Source organism: Electrona antarctica, assembly GCF_951216825.1.
Source record: "Electrona antarctica genome assembly, chromosome: 9".
Classification (NCBI taxonomy): Eukaryota; Metazoa; Chordata; class Actinopteri; order Myctophiformes; family Myctophidae; genus Electrona; species Electrona antarctica.
Window position 1 is genome coordinate 54,616,522 of NC_136790.1, and position 15,288 is coordinate 54,631,809.

Sequence of the window (15,288 nt, forward strand, 5' to 3'; positions counted from 1 at the left end):
TGAAACCTTGAAACATCGCTCCTCGCCATGAATAACGGAGCCCCCCCCCCCCCCCCCCCCCCCCCCGCACACACACACCCCACACACCCCAACCCCCCACCCCCTCCCGCTTGCCCTTTTTCACACAGAGAAGTTACTTATGTTGTGACTATATGGTCATAACACTGATAAGCCAACAGAGTGAAGGCCAATTTAAAAAAACCTTTCCTCTTACATCTTCCTGGTGTGAACACGTACTGCCCCCTAGGGAAACAATACTGAACTGTCGTGGAATTATCTGTGTGTGTGTGTGTGTGTGTGTGTGTGTGTGTGTGTGTGTGTGTGTGTGTGTGTGTGTGTGTGTGTGTGTGTGTGTGTGTGTGTGTGTGTGTGTGTGTGTGTGTGTGTGTGTGTGTGTTGTGAGATACAATGAGTTTGTAGATTAGCTATTTCTCTGGTGCACAAGTATAAATCGGAAAATCCAAACCCTAAATCTAACCTTTAATGGTTCTATTTTCGTCCATGCTAAACCCCTTATCCATAAACTAACTTTGCCTTTTTTTCTTTTTACTATTTTGAAAAACATTTTTAAAATAGCCAATCTACATCGACACATTGTGAGCTTACACATTGGCTATTTTAACTATTCAAAAATGTTGTTCAAAATAGTAAAAAAAAAAAAAAAAGACCCCGAATGTCTAATCCACCCCTAAACCTATCCTCTAAAAAATGTCCAATCCTAACTAACCCCTAAACGTTTCCTCTAAAAAATGTCCAATCCTAACTAACCCCTAAACCTATCCTCTAAAAAAATTTCCAATCCTAACTAACCCCTGAACATATCCTCTAAAAAATGTCCAATCCTAACTAACCCCTAAAGTTTAGGGGTTAGTTAGGATTGGACATTTTTTTAGAGGCCAAAATCCAAAATGGCTGCCGTGAAAATGAACTTTTAAATGGTTTGACCTACAATGATACATGGTTTCAGAGCTCCAAAAGGGAATTTGTTTTCAAAATCGTCACAGAGCCTTCATATTAGGCTCTAATGGAAGCTCTCTGCTCATGATGAGTTGAGTTATGGACACGGGGGATACTCCATTATTGGCCCCAGATGCTTTCACAAGGTTGTCTGACCTCTCACCTGTCTGACCTCTCACCCTAGACCTGTCCGGTTTGGTAAAACCGGCTAGGAGTTTCCTCCTACTGGCGTAGCTCTCAGGGTTCACTGAGGTACTCAAGCTCCCTTACCACAACCCCCATACCACCCCCAGACCCCAATACCACCCCCTTACCACCCCCAGACTCCCTTACCACCCCCAGACCCCCTTACCACCCCCAGACTCCCTTACCACGACCCCCATACCCCCTTACCACCCCCAGACTCCCTTACCACGACCCCCAGACAAATCTTTGATGTGACCTGTGCTCCGTAACCACGGTGACTCAAACATAACAATGTGTACATACACACATGACGCACACACACACACACACACTCTGTGTGTGTCACACACACACACACACAAACAACGCGCACACACAAACACACGCACACTCTAAACGAGTTTTTCTTTAACAAGGGCCGTCTTGCAAAGTGTTGAGTCATGCAACGTGTTTGAAGAGCAGTGGAATGTTTTCTCTCTGTGCACGTCAATGTTGACTCAGCAACACACACGCACGCACGCACGCTCGCACGCACACGCACGCACGCACGCACGGCAGCTGACCAGTATGTTCTCTCTCTCTCTCTCTCTCTGCTTCTCTCTTCAATAGGTTCCTTGACATGCAAGTAAAACGTGTGTGTGTGTGTGTGTGTGTGTGTGTGTGTGTGTGTGTGTGTGTGTGTGTGTGTGTGTGTGTGTGTGTGTGTGTGTGTGTGTGTGTGTGTGTGTGTGTGTGTTACGCAACACGCCATCAACAGGACGCTACAGGTCCGCGAATCAAACAAACCTGCAGTTTGATTGGCTATAATTACTTTGACATTATGCCTGTCTCTCTGCCTGCCTGCCTGTCTGTCTGTCTGTCTGTCTGTCTGCCTGTCTGTCTGTGTTCCATGTCCGACACCTCGACGTGTGAGACAAGGCCACAGGTGTCACACTATATTCTCATTAAACTGATCAACCGACAGGCTCCAGACCTCTCGGTATCCCACGCTTGGCGCTTCAAAGACGTTTGCAAAACGTGACATGAAGCAGGCAGCCCAAAGTAGGGACTGGGGACACCCATGGGGTCCTTGAGGGAGTTCCAGGGGGTCCCCTGCAGCTAAATGATAGTTAGGAACCAAATGGAACCTAATGGGTCTGTAACTCCAACCAAATGGACCCCATTTGAGTTAAATTAACATTGGTTTTACAATATAAATTAAAATCAAATCAAATCAAACTTTATTTATAAAACACGTTTTAAAACAACCAAGGTTGACCAAAGTGCTGCACAGATCAGTGGTAAAACAGAGACAAGCAAGAAATGATGACATGATGAGCAAATATAAGCATGAAAGGTTAAGGTTAAAAAGCTAAGATAAAACAAACATTAAATGGACTCAAGAGGGATTAAAAGCCAGGGAGAAAAGATGAGTGTTAAAGGACCACTTCACCACTTTTCAACCTATCTTCATATAATAGGTCCTCACTAATAATCATGATAAAATGGCACAATTTATTTCTACTCAGTCTGTGTCTCATAGGAGGGCTGTGGGCAGTTTAGAAACCGTCCTCCAGTGACATCATCATTAGGCAGATTATTTTTTAAACAAGTTTTGTTTTTACAAAAATGTTTAGATTTTCATTATCGTGAGAACGATGGCTTCCATTTTCGCATTGCAACTTTTCAGGACTAGAAAGCCTGCAGTTTCTATTAGCTTGTATAGAGAGTATGCGCGTGACATCATCATCAAACCCGGAAGTTGTGCCTACAGAGTGGCAAAAAAGTACTTTCTGGCCTTGGCAGCCCATGCATCCAAACAGAAAAGTCCTATCTGATTGCATTAAACAATGTTAAACTCACTTTGCCTGTTGCTTTGCCACTCGATTTGCCACTCGATGTGCCATTCACTTTAAGCATGCGCATACCCTCTATTCCCCATCGATGATGTCACTGGAAGACGGTTTCTGAACTGCCCACAGCCCTCCTATGAGACACAGACTGAGTAGAAAAAAATTGCGCCATTTTTTCATGATTATTAGTGAGGACCTATTATATAAAGATAGGTTGAAAAGTGGTCCTTTAAGGTGATCAACATTAATAGACGGGGCAGATCTAATATAAAGGGGCCTGGGAGCTGCTGGCGCAAAAGTGTGTGAGCCCCTAGTGCTCTTCTTGGTTTCCTGGCCCTTTAGCAGTAAAGTGGGGGTCCCAGAGATAAGGACATTAAATGGGGGGTCCGTAGACTAATGCATGTCAAACTGGGGATCCTTGAAATTAAACGGGTTGAGAATCACTGCTATAGCCGTACAAATCTTCTCTTATGGTGGGTCGGTCGCTGGCATATCTCTTCAAATGGGGGTCCACGAGCTAATTAGTATCAATTTGGGGGTCCTTGGCATGAAAAGGTTTGGGAACCACTGTGTTATACAATAGGTAGTGGGGGTCCCTGCTTCGTCAACGAGGGGTCAGATTTGGAATCCTCATGGTTGACTTGTATGAAAAAGAGTGTTCATACATGATTCTAGGTCATCTGGATCAAAAGTTCATTTTTAATTTGGTCCTCCAACAAAAACATTTTTTATAAAGGGTGCATGGAGGTCAAATCGATCATCAAAACATTGTTGCCAGAGGACGGTCACAGAACCTTATAGTTTGTGACTCTACTGCCAGAAAGGGGGTGCAGGAGGTCCGGACAAATCATTTTCTCGCAAAAAAATTAAAAATAAATTTAGCACAAAAATCCTACGGGAGGTGTGGGGCGCCTCGTACCAGCCTGTGGCAGGTCACACATGCCACTGATGATACATTTAACCACCTGTATTAGGTTCCTGTGTTATTCTTTCCCCATAATTTGTAACAGGAAGGTTAAAGTTTGAATTATTATTATTATCTTGTATGGTGCAGAGAATTGTATTATTTTGACTTTATATGTATATTGTTTGATGCTTGATTGATCGTTGATTGTTGACTCCATTGTAGGGAGCAACTACCAGCCGTGGGACAGTGGGGTGTGGTGGGGAAGGGGGGCGGGGGGGAAATGCAGACAGTGAGAGGGTTAGTTTAGAGTACTCATGATTTATAATTGTTTATATAATGTGTATAATTGGTTGAATAATGTGTGACACTTTAAGTGCAGGGTACGTGCTAAGAAGAAAAAAACCTTTTAAAATAGTTAAAATAGCTGATCTACAAGCTCACAACGTGTAGATGTAGATCGGCTCGTTTGAACTATTTTAAAATGATTTTCAAAATAGTAAAAAAAAATGGCAAATAAGTTTAGGGATAAGGGATAAGGGTGGCGCAAGATGGAGATATATTGACAATTTCGTCAACAAATAATAACTAAACTAAAATGTTAGGAAGGGACTAAGTGGATAAGAGAAGTCAATGTACACTTGGTTGCATGCTGAAAATAGCTGAAGGTACTACAAGCTCACAACGCGTCACAGTGCAACGCGTTGTGAGCTTGTAGATCGGCCATTTTCAGCAAGTGTAAAATCAGTCATTATGACTGCATCATAGGCCTGCCAAAATTAATTTTAGTCGACTAAATCTGCTGTAGATTTAGTCAACTAAAACCAGACCAACACTAAAACATTCCAGGTGACTAAACTATGACTAAAACTAAATGAAGTTGCATTCCAAAGACTATGACTAAAACTAAAATAGGAATGTGCTGCCAAAACACTGGCATACCTTTGTCCTTCAGTTCTGATGTTTGGCCTGTAGAAGAAAAGCTGAATAAAGAAACCACTTCTCTGCATCCAAGGACTCCGTCTGGAGATTCTTCAGTATTTGTCCAGTTTCGGGTATATGTATAGGTGCCCAGATTAGAGGAGGTATACTGCCACTTTATATTGAAACGGGTCGTTATGTTGGGCTAGATGAAGAAGATCGAATTTGCCAAATGTGTGATCTCAATGAAATAGAAAATGAGTGTCACTTTGTGTTGTACTGTCCTTTTTATGGTGCGGTTAGAGAAGTGTTGTTTAATAATATAAACTATGTTAATATGATGGATATGAATGATGCACAACTTATTAACCGTTTATTTGAAAAATACTTATTTAAATTGGCAAATTATCTAGAGAAAGCCTGGGACCTAAGGAAAAAGGCCATGTACAGCCAGTAAAAAAATACGTATGCTCGTTACGGTGTTTTGTTTTATGTTTTATGTGTTGTTTTGTTTTGTTTTGATTTATTGTATTTGTATTTATGTTGTATGCGATCAGTAGCATGCGATCAGCAGTATAAGTAAAGAACTATAAGTGTCTAACTGTTTATTGTAACTTGTGTGAAAAGGTGTCATATAATCCCATGAGGGATGGGCCACAAGGTGGCATGACACTTAAATAAATAAAATCATTCATCATTCATATAGGTCAAAAGTGTGACAGGGTCCTTGACCTGAAAAACATTGAAGACCCCTGGGGCCTGATATATAATTATTTATCAAACAATACAGTGGTGACGTGGAGACAGAAATCTGCAAAAATGAAGCCGTAGCCTGTTTTACAAGTTGCTTTAATACTGACTATAGTGACTAGACCATATATTGTATGTATTTGGCCAATGACCCCCTATCTGGAATAGTGTTGTGCCATGTGGGGACCCCAGAGGAGAGGATGTATATGTTTTAAAAATGTATGTTCGAAATTATTGAAAATGTTCAAAGTTTTCAAAACTTGTTCAAAAATACCACAGGAGCTTGTAGATCTGCTTATTAGCCCGCGGACCCCCATTTGAAGAGATATGCCAGGGACCCCCATATACAGTATAGGAGACAATTGCTACGGCTCTAGCAGTGATTCTCAACCCGTTTAATTTCAAGGACCCCCCAGAGAGAGAGAGAGAGGGAGAGAGAGAGAGAGGGGGGGGGGGGGAGAGAGAGAGAGAGAGAGACTTACCCCCACCACCCCTCCCCTGACTAAAACAACCTCCACTAACCAAATTATCAAAATGCAACAAGAACATTATATCACATAATATTGGAAAAACACAACAAAAACCCAAAGTAAATTAGAATGCTATTTGGCCCTCAACCGAGAATACACAGTGGCAAATTACCTGACCACTGTTACTGATCCAAAACTGAGGAAGATGTTGACTATGTACAGACTCAGTGACCACCGCCTGGCAATAGAAACAGGCAGAGACAGAACTGGCTGAGACGGAACTACACTTTCTGTTACAATGCGAGTATAAGTATAAGTATAAAGACATCAGAGAATCATTCTTCCCTAAATGTAAAGAAAAATATAAAGAATTTGAATCCACCATTAATAACTCATCACTTCAATATGTTCTGGGAGAACAGTCCAAATGCACAGTTTTGGCAGCAAAATACGTGTGGAGTTGTCATCAACTGAGGGACAGCCAGTGGACAGTAGAGACAGGTATATCTGGCTGAACAGGGTCATTAAGTTGCTGTTATGTTTCTGTCTGTTAATTTATTTTCATCGCTACTGTATTGCTTGTTGTTCATTATTGTTGGGATGTTTGTTGTTGTCTCTGTGTGCGCAGAGAGTTGTGGTCTCTGTGTGCGGCACTGTGCGCAATGCTGACTTTTGTTTTGTTGTATGTATGCTTTGGCAATGTAGAACATATTTATCATGTCAATAAAGCCTTTTGAAATAGAGAGAGAGGGAGACAACGGTGAGAGAGGAGTGGGAGTCAGCCAGAACGCATCGCTATCTGTGCATTTGACCCTGACTTCTCGGTTTCCCAGAAGAGAACCAAGAGAAAAGTAATGATCAACAATATTATTGTTATATGAAAAGAATAGTAAATCTAGTGAATATAATTGGTTGAAGACATGTACAGATTAACCAACACAAAGTATAGACAGGCCTTCAAAGAGCATATGAAACAGCAGTATGGAAATACCCCGTCAGGACTAAAGTATACTCTAAGGTTAGGACCCCCATTTAATGGCATTTCTATCTCTGGGACCCCAATTTATATTGTACAATCAATGTTAATTTAACTCAGCGACTAACTGTGGCAGCGGTGGCCGAACGGATAGCGGCGCGGTCTAGATACCGGAAGGTTCCCTGTTCGAACCAGCCGTCCGACACGTTAAAAATTACCACCGCTGAAATGCCCTTGAACAAGGCATCAACCACTACGATGAAATGTGTTCTATGAGCAGGGCTTGGCTGGAAACAAGTTCTTGAGCTTAGCCCAGATACCCTGGGTAAATATGCCCTCATTTCATTTCATTTCATTTCAAAGGACCCTAACGGGTCCGTTTGGTTCCATTTGTACACTCTCAGAGTTACAGACCCATAAGGGTCCATTTGGTTCCATTTGTACACTCTCAGAGTTACAGACCCATAAGGGTCCATTTGTACACTCTCAGAGTTACAGACCCATAAGGGTCCATTTGGTTCCATTTGTACACTCTCAGAGTTACAGACCCATAAGGGTCCATTTGGTTCCATTTGTACACTCTCAGAGTTACAGACCCATAAGGGTCCATTTGTACACTCTCAGAGTTACAGACCCATAAGGGTCCATTTGGTTCCATGTGTACACTCTCAGAGTTACAGACCCATAAGGGTCCATTTGTACACTCTCAGAGTTACAGACCCATAAGGGTCCATTTGGTTCCATTTGTACACTCTCAGAGTTACAGACCCATAAGGGTCCATTTGGTTCCATTTGTACACTCTGAGTTACAGACCCATAAGGGTCCATTTGGTTCCAAACTATCATTTAGCTGGGGACCCCCTGGAACTCCCTCAAGGACCCCTGGGGGTCCCCGGACCCCACTTTGGGAACCACTGGGCTAGACAACTGTCACTCCAGTATCAACTTTTTTATTTTATTTAAATTTCTATAATGATGCTACAATAATCAATAAACAAATAAATACATATTTGTCCTTATTTTGTGGGTGTCATTGTAACTGTATTAATACATGTGTTTTAATTAAACCGTCATTATTACATATTCCTTTTCATTGAGGAATCAGTATCAGGGTCTCATACACTGTCTGTGTGCGACCCCGTGTGGCTGAAACCTGAAACTACAGCCTCAAGGACTGGTTGTCAGAGTTGGATTACAATTATCTTGAATGTGAATAATGTTTATCGTTAACGTTTATCATTCATATTTATCATGCATGCTTATCATTTATATCGTATTCATCATTATAATGTTTATCATTTGCTGGAAGTACCTTCACTAAAAACGCCCACACGTCCCAAACTCTTCTCCCTTCTGGCTCCAAAACTATTCCCATTGCAGTCAGAACCTGAACCTGCAGCCTCACTCCCAATCTTCCGCCGTAGTCTGAAAACCCACCTTTTCAGACTCCATCATGGCCCGTGGCACTTACCCTACCCCCTTAGATAGCACTTTATGTAGACTTAGGTAGCATTTGATACAGACTTATAGCATGTTACATAACAGCACTAGAAGTGCATGTTATGTAGTCATAGCACTTTATAGTGTATAGTATAGTATAGTATAGTATAGTATAGTATAGTATTAGTATAGTATAGTATAGTATAGTATAGTATATTATTAGTATAGTATAGTATAGTATAGTATAGTATAGTATAGTATAGTATATATAGTTTCATTATATAGATATTCCACTGTTACGTTCATAGCTTGCGCATGTTTCATGAAAACTACTTTTTATATATGTGATGTATTGCCATGCTTTTTGTTCTTGCTTAATGTAAGTCTCTCTGGATTAAGAGCGTCTGATAAATGCCAAAATTGTAATTTCCTTGGTAACGATGTTGGCCAAATGCCATTAAGGCTGATTAAGCCACTGGACTGTTGTCACAGTGGAGACGTTGGAAAACATGGTAAACATGGTTTAACCCATTTAGGCTTGACGTCGAAATTTAAAAAAAGTCTTCTGAAAGAATATATATTCAAAGATTTGTGCCCAGGCGGTGGCGTAACCGTCTGGGCACCCGACTGGTAATCCAGTCGCAGTGTGCCGCGGGTTCGACTCCCGAGCCCGACACGGCCTTTACTGCATGTCTTCCCCCATCTCTCTCCCGTTTCCTGTCAGCCTACTGTCTGTCCCTTCAAAAAACCAATAAAAGGCGTAAGCCGCAAAAAAAAAAAAAAAAAGATTTGTGCCGCATTTTAAAGATTTTTCAAATAATAGCAGACCTACAAGCTCCTATGAGCTTGTAGATCTGTGATTTTTCAATAGCTAAAGTATAACATAATGCTTAGTTAAAACACCAAAAGGGGTTCCCATCTAGAATGGGTTAAGGCAGTGGCTCCCAAAGTGGGGTCCGGGGACCCCCAGGGGTCCTTGTGGGAGTTCCAGGGGGTCCCCAACTAAATGATAGTTACGAACCAAATGGACCCTTATGTGTGTAACTCTGAGTGTACAAATGGAACCAAATGGACCCTTATGTGTCCGTAACTCTGAGTGTACAAATGGAACCAAATGGACCCTTATGTGTCTGTAACTCTGAGAGTGTACAAATGGAACCAAATGGACCCGTTACATTAACATTGATTTTACAATATACATTGGGGTCCCAGAGATAGAAATGCCATTAAATGGGGGGTCCGTAGACTAATTCAGGTCAAACCAGCGGCCCTTGAAATGAAAATACTGCTATAGCCGTAAAATGTTCTGTTATGGGGGTCCTTGGCATATATTTTCAATTAAAATGGGGGTGAGCCTGTAGATCGGCTATTACCAGGGCATTGACTCCCACAGGGCATTGACTCCCACAGGGCATTGACTCCCACAGGGCATTGACTCCCACAGGCGACCAAGCATGACATTACTTAGTTCTACTGGATCTCTTCTCCACTAGTCCCTCCCTGACATTTAGTTCTACTGGATCTCTTCTCCACTAGTCCCTCCCTGACATTTAGTTCTACTGGATCTCTTCTCCACTAGTCCCTCCATTACATTTAGTTCTACTGGATTTCTTCTCCACTAGTTCCTCCCTGAGATTTAGTTCTACTGGATCTCTTCTCCACTAGTCCCTCCCTGACATTTAGTTCTACTGGATCTCTTCTCCACTAGTCCCTCCCTGAGATTTAGTTCTACTGGATCTCTTCTCCACTAGTCCCTCCCTGACATTTAGTTCTACTGGATCTCTTCTCCACTAGTCCCTCCCTGACATTTAGTTCTACTGGATCTCTTCTCCGCTAGTCCCTCCCTGACATTTAGTTCTACTGGATCTCTTCTCCACTAGTCCCTCCCTGACATTTAGTTCTACTGGATCTCTTCTCCGCTAGTCCCTCCCTGACATTTAGTTCTACTGGATCTCTTATCCACTAGTCCCTCCCTGACATTTAGTTCTACTGGATCTCTTCTCCACTAGTCCCTCCCTGACATTTAGTTCTACTGGATCTCTTCTCCACTAGTCCCTCCCTGACATTTAGTTCTACTGGATCTCTTCTCCACTAGTCCCTCCATTACATTTAGTTCTACTGGATTTCTTCTCCACTAGTCCCTCCCTGACATTTAGTTCTACTGGATCTCTTCTCCGCTAGTCCCTCCCTGACATTTAGTTCTACTGGATCTCTTCTCCACTAGTCCCTCCCTGACATTTAGTTCTACTGGATCTCTTCTCCGCTAGTCCCTCCCTGACATTTAGTTCCACTGGATCTCTTCTCCGCTAGTCCCTCCCTGACATTTAGTTCTACTGGATCTCTTCTCCACTAGTCCCTCCCTGACATTTAGTTCTACTGGATCTCTTCTCCACTAGTCCCTCCATTACATTTAGTTCTACTGGATTTCTTCTCCACTAGTTCCTCCCTGAGATTTAGTTCTACTGGATCTCTTCTCCACTAGTCCCTCCCTGACATTTAGTTCTACTGGATCTCTTCTCCACTAGTCCCTCCCTGACATTTAGTTCCACTGGATCTCTTCTCCGCTAGTCCCTCCCTGACATTTAGTTCTACTGGATCTCTTCTCCACTAGTCCCTCCCTGACATTTAGTTCTACTGGATCTCTTCTCCACTAGTCCCTCCATTACATTTAGTTCTACTGGATTTCTTCTCCACTAGTTCCTCCCTGAGATTTAGTTCTACTGGATCTCTTCTCCACTAGTCCCTCCCTGACATTTAGTTCTACTGGATCTCTTCTCCACTAGTCCCTCCCTGACATTTAGTTCTACTGGATCTCTTCTCCACTAGTCCCTCCCTGACATTTAGTTCTACTAGATCTCTTCTCCGCTAGTCCCTCCCTGACATTTAGTTCTACTGGATCTCTTCTCCACTAGTCCCTCCCTGACATTTAGTTCTACTGGATTTCTTCTCCACTAGTCCCTCCCTGAGATTTAGTTCTACTGGATCTCTTCTCCACTAGTTCCTCCCTGAGATTTAGTTCTACTGGATCTCTCCTCCACTAGTCCCTCCCTGACATTTAGTTCTACTGGATCTCTTCTCCACTAGTCCCTCCCTGACATTTATAGGATCTCTTCTCCACTAGTCCCTCCCTGACATTTGTAGGATCTCTTCTCCACTAGTCCCTCCCTAACATTTATAGGATCTCTTCTCCACTAGTCCCTCCCTGACATTTGTTGATGAAATTGCCAGTATATATATTTACTCGATAGTTTTAGTCATCACAGCTTAGTTTTTATTCAGTATTTATTTCGTTTTCGTCAGTGTAAAAAGGCAGTCGACGGACATCTTTTCGTCATAGCTTTAGTCGACGAACATAACACTGCAAGGAGGCGAGGAAGCAGGGAATGGGAGCATTGACCATATGCAGACCGCGGCCATCTTGACATCTATAAATACACTAAGTGTGTGTGCGTGTGTTCGTCTGAAATCCACGTAACTCGAGAACCGTTCGCCCCGCCGACTTCAAATTCGACACACGCGTTCCACGCCCCCCACGGGGAGTGCAGTGACCGGTGTCGAGTCGGTCGGACCCACGGTTGTCCAGAACCGCCCCACAAAGGCCTCTCTCTCTCTTATGATCGAGCTACAGTGTTTGAGTTTGGAAGTGCTCGTTGGATATCACTCGACAGCCCTGCGTTAGCAACACCACCTGGACACGCACACGATGCGGGAGGCAGCAGGATTGTTGCTTAACCCATTTTGGGCGGGAACCCCTTTTGGTGATTTAAAGCATTATGTTGTACTTTAGCTATTGAAAAATAACAGATCTACAAGCTCATAGCGCGGCACCGAGTGCCGCGCTACGAGCTTGTAGGTCTGCTATTTTTGAAAAATCGGGAAAATGAGTCTCAAATGTGCCTCAAATCATTGAATACTTTCAGAGTGAAAGCTTTCTTTGCTTCTGGGGGGGGGGGGGGTTCTTGGAACAACATATTCAGATGGGGGTCGGCGACCAAATACATATCATTCTAGGGGTCCTTGACATGAAATATTGAGAACCACTGATATAGAAACAAGATTTTTCAGAAAATAATACATTTAAAAAAATATCTTTTTTTAATTAATTTTGACGTCAGGCCTAAATGAGTTAACAGAAAACGAGTGCTTCCAAACCCCCAACAGTGACAACATGGCTGCCGGTCTGCATATAGTCGGTATCGGATCGGGACGCAGTCGGTTTACCTTGTGTGTTACATCATCTCCAAACAACACATCGTCATGACAACACAACACATCGCCATGCCGACAACGTAAAAAAAAAAAAAAAAAGTCTCCATGCAACACAAAGTTGGGACCAAAAAAACGCATCTTTTCATTTTCTTTTTTCCCCCCCGTTTGTTTCAAGAAATTAGAAAACGAACGGATTAGATTTAAAAACAACAGATTAATTAACACACATTTCAGCAAAACAACAGAGAAGAAAAGAAATGCTTTTTTTTTTTCTTCGTTTCTCTTCACATTATCTAGTCAGTGTTAAAAATAGAACTTCAACCCGTCAACATTTATGTTTGTATATATACAGTTATGTACAAAGATTTATCTTTTAATCATTTATCTCATTGTCCTTTTTTTTAATGTCTTTATCAACAGTTTACAAAATTAATTAAAGTTGCAATCAAATGCATAAACTCTTCTAGAAACATGTGCTTTGTAACATTGTTGCATTGATCCGAGCTCAATATATCTCACACTGAATATTCATTCAATTATTATTATTCTGATAAAAGCAGTGAGAATCCTTTCCCCTTTGTTTGTTTGTTTGTTTCCCTCTCGTTTCCGGGAATACAACAATTCTTTCTGACACCATCATCTTGAAACCGTGAATGTCAACATGTGGAATCTTCTCACTCCTTTTTTAACATCTGCTTTAAGAAACATTGGATTTGTAAGACTCTGCGCTGAGTTCAAATTAAAGGTAGGCAGTAAAGTGATTTTCTTTGGTTAAAATATATATTTTGATAGTAGGCTACTCTAAACAGAAAAAAGCCATTTTCAGGTCAGGATACCAATTATGTTTTGTCCAATCAGGATAGAGAACTCAAGACGGGATCAGATTAAACACACGGTGGCCATGTTGGCAATTCGCATTGAAAAATAATTTGTTTTTGCCATTAAAGCTGCTATAAGCAATAATATGTCAACATTTGAATTACCTTTTTAAAGGTATATTCAGTGATTTCACTTATTTCAAATATCACTTATTTTTTCTTATTTTTTGGATAATCCTCCCTACTATAAAGTGTGCTGACCATATAAGGAGTTCCTCCCTGTCCCCAGTGAGCCCCTGGGGTAAAAGAAAACCCTAGTTTCGGTTTGGGCTTTGGGTGGCAAAGCTTTCATCCAATCAGGATGAGAGGGGCCTTCCTCCAATCATGATCGAGTGGGGCGGGCCTTGGTGCACGTGCTGTTGGTCTGTTGTACTTCCCCCACTGTATGGCGTGTGCATGTGCACATCTTGTTACCGGGGTGGACCGGGGTTTTTTCCAAATCACCCAAATCACTGAATGCTCCTTTAATTTATTTTTGAGTGGTGTAAACCACTCCTACAACTGGCTTTTGTGTGCATAAAAAAATGAGCATGGTTGCTATGTTCAAAATAATTTCTGACGTAATTAAATCACACCCGGGTGAACTGGATGACCGTAGCAACCGTGGTCATTTTTTCTGCACAAAAAAAGCCAGTTGTGAAATCACATCCGGGTGTGATTTCATTACGTCAGATCAGAGCTGATCAGGCTATATAATACCTTACCTTATATAATACCTCACATCGGACAAAAACTCCAGCTGAATCAACCTTACACCACTCAGTTCACACGGGTGTGATTTTTTGGTATTCAGACAGCCAGCAATGGTTAAAACGCTCCCAAAAAATGTAGTCTCTGTGACACATCTAGGGGCCGCAATCTGCATTCAATGATTTTCCTAGAAGCTTTGTTATTGGTCGATTTGCCTGTCTGCTGATTGGTTAGTCATTTCGACCGGATTTTTTTTTTTTTTAGCAATGACAAAGCTTCTAAGGAACATCTTTGGGCACGTTCGTGAGTAGCGCACTGAGCGCACTGTGCAATGTAAACTAATAGGTGAGTGCACTCCAGTGCGGTATTTCCGAACGTGCCCTTTTAATGCAGATTGTGGCCCCTCAGGGCCGGTCCCACTGGGCACTGGGGAGACACTGGGGAGTCACTAGGCCCTGGGCAGACATTGGGGAGGTACTGGGGAGGCACTGGGGGGACACTGGGCACTGGGGAGACACTGGGCACTGGGGAGACACTGGGGAGTCACTAGGCCCTGGACAGACATTGGGGAGGTACTGGGGAGGCACTGGGGGGACACTGGGCACTGGGGAGACACTGCATGGGCACTGGGGAGACACTGGGGAGTCACTAGGCCCTGGGCAGACATTGGGGAGGTACTGGGGAGGCACTGGGGGGACACTGGGCAGACAGAGTTGGGACAGAGTTGTACTTATTGCTGGCTGTCTGAATACCAAAACGAAAATGAAAATAAGTCATTAAAATGTTGACATATTAATTGCTTATAGCTACTTTAACTGAATGGAAAGATGGCCGCCATATGGAGAAGGCTGCAGCTTTGCTGCGAACCCCAGATTGTTAAATCCGCCACCGGTCTAGACTCTATTTATTACAATATGATGCTGATAAATGGACGTATACTCTCACCTGATTGGCTGAAATGTTGCCACCCACCTGAAAAAGTATTTTATGTTTATCAAAGAGCTGCAGCGACCCCTAGCTGTTACTGAACAAACTCTTCTATATAGTAATGATTACTGTTACCATATAGTCCTTT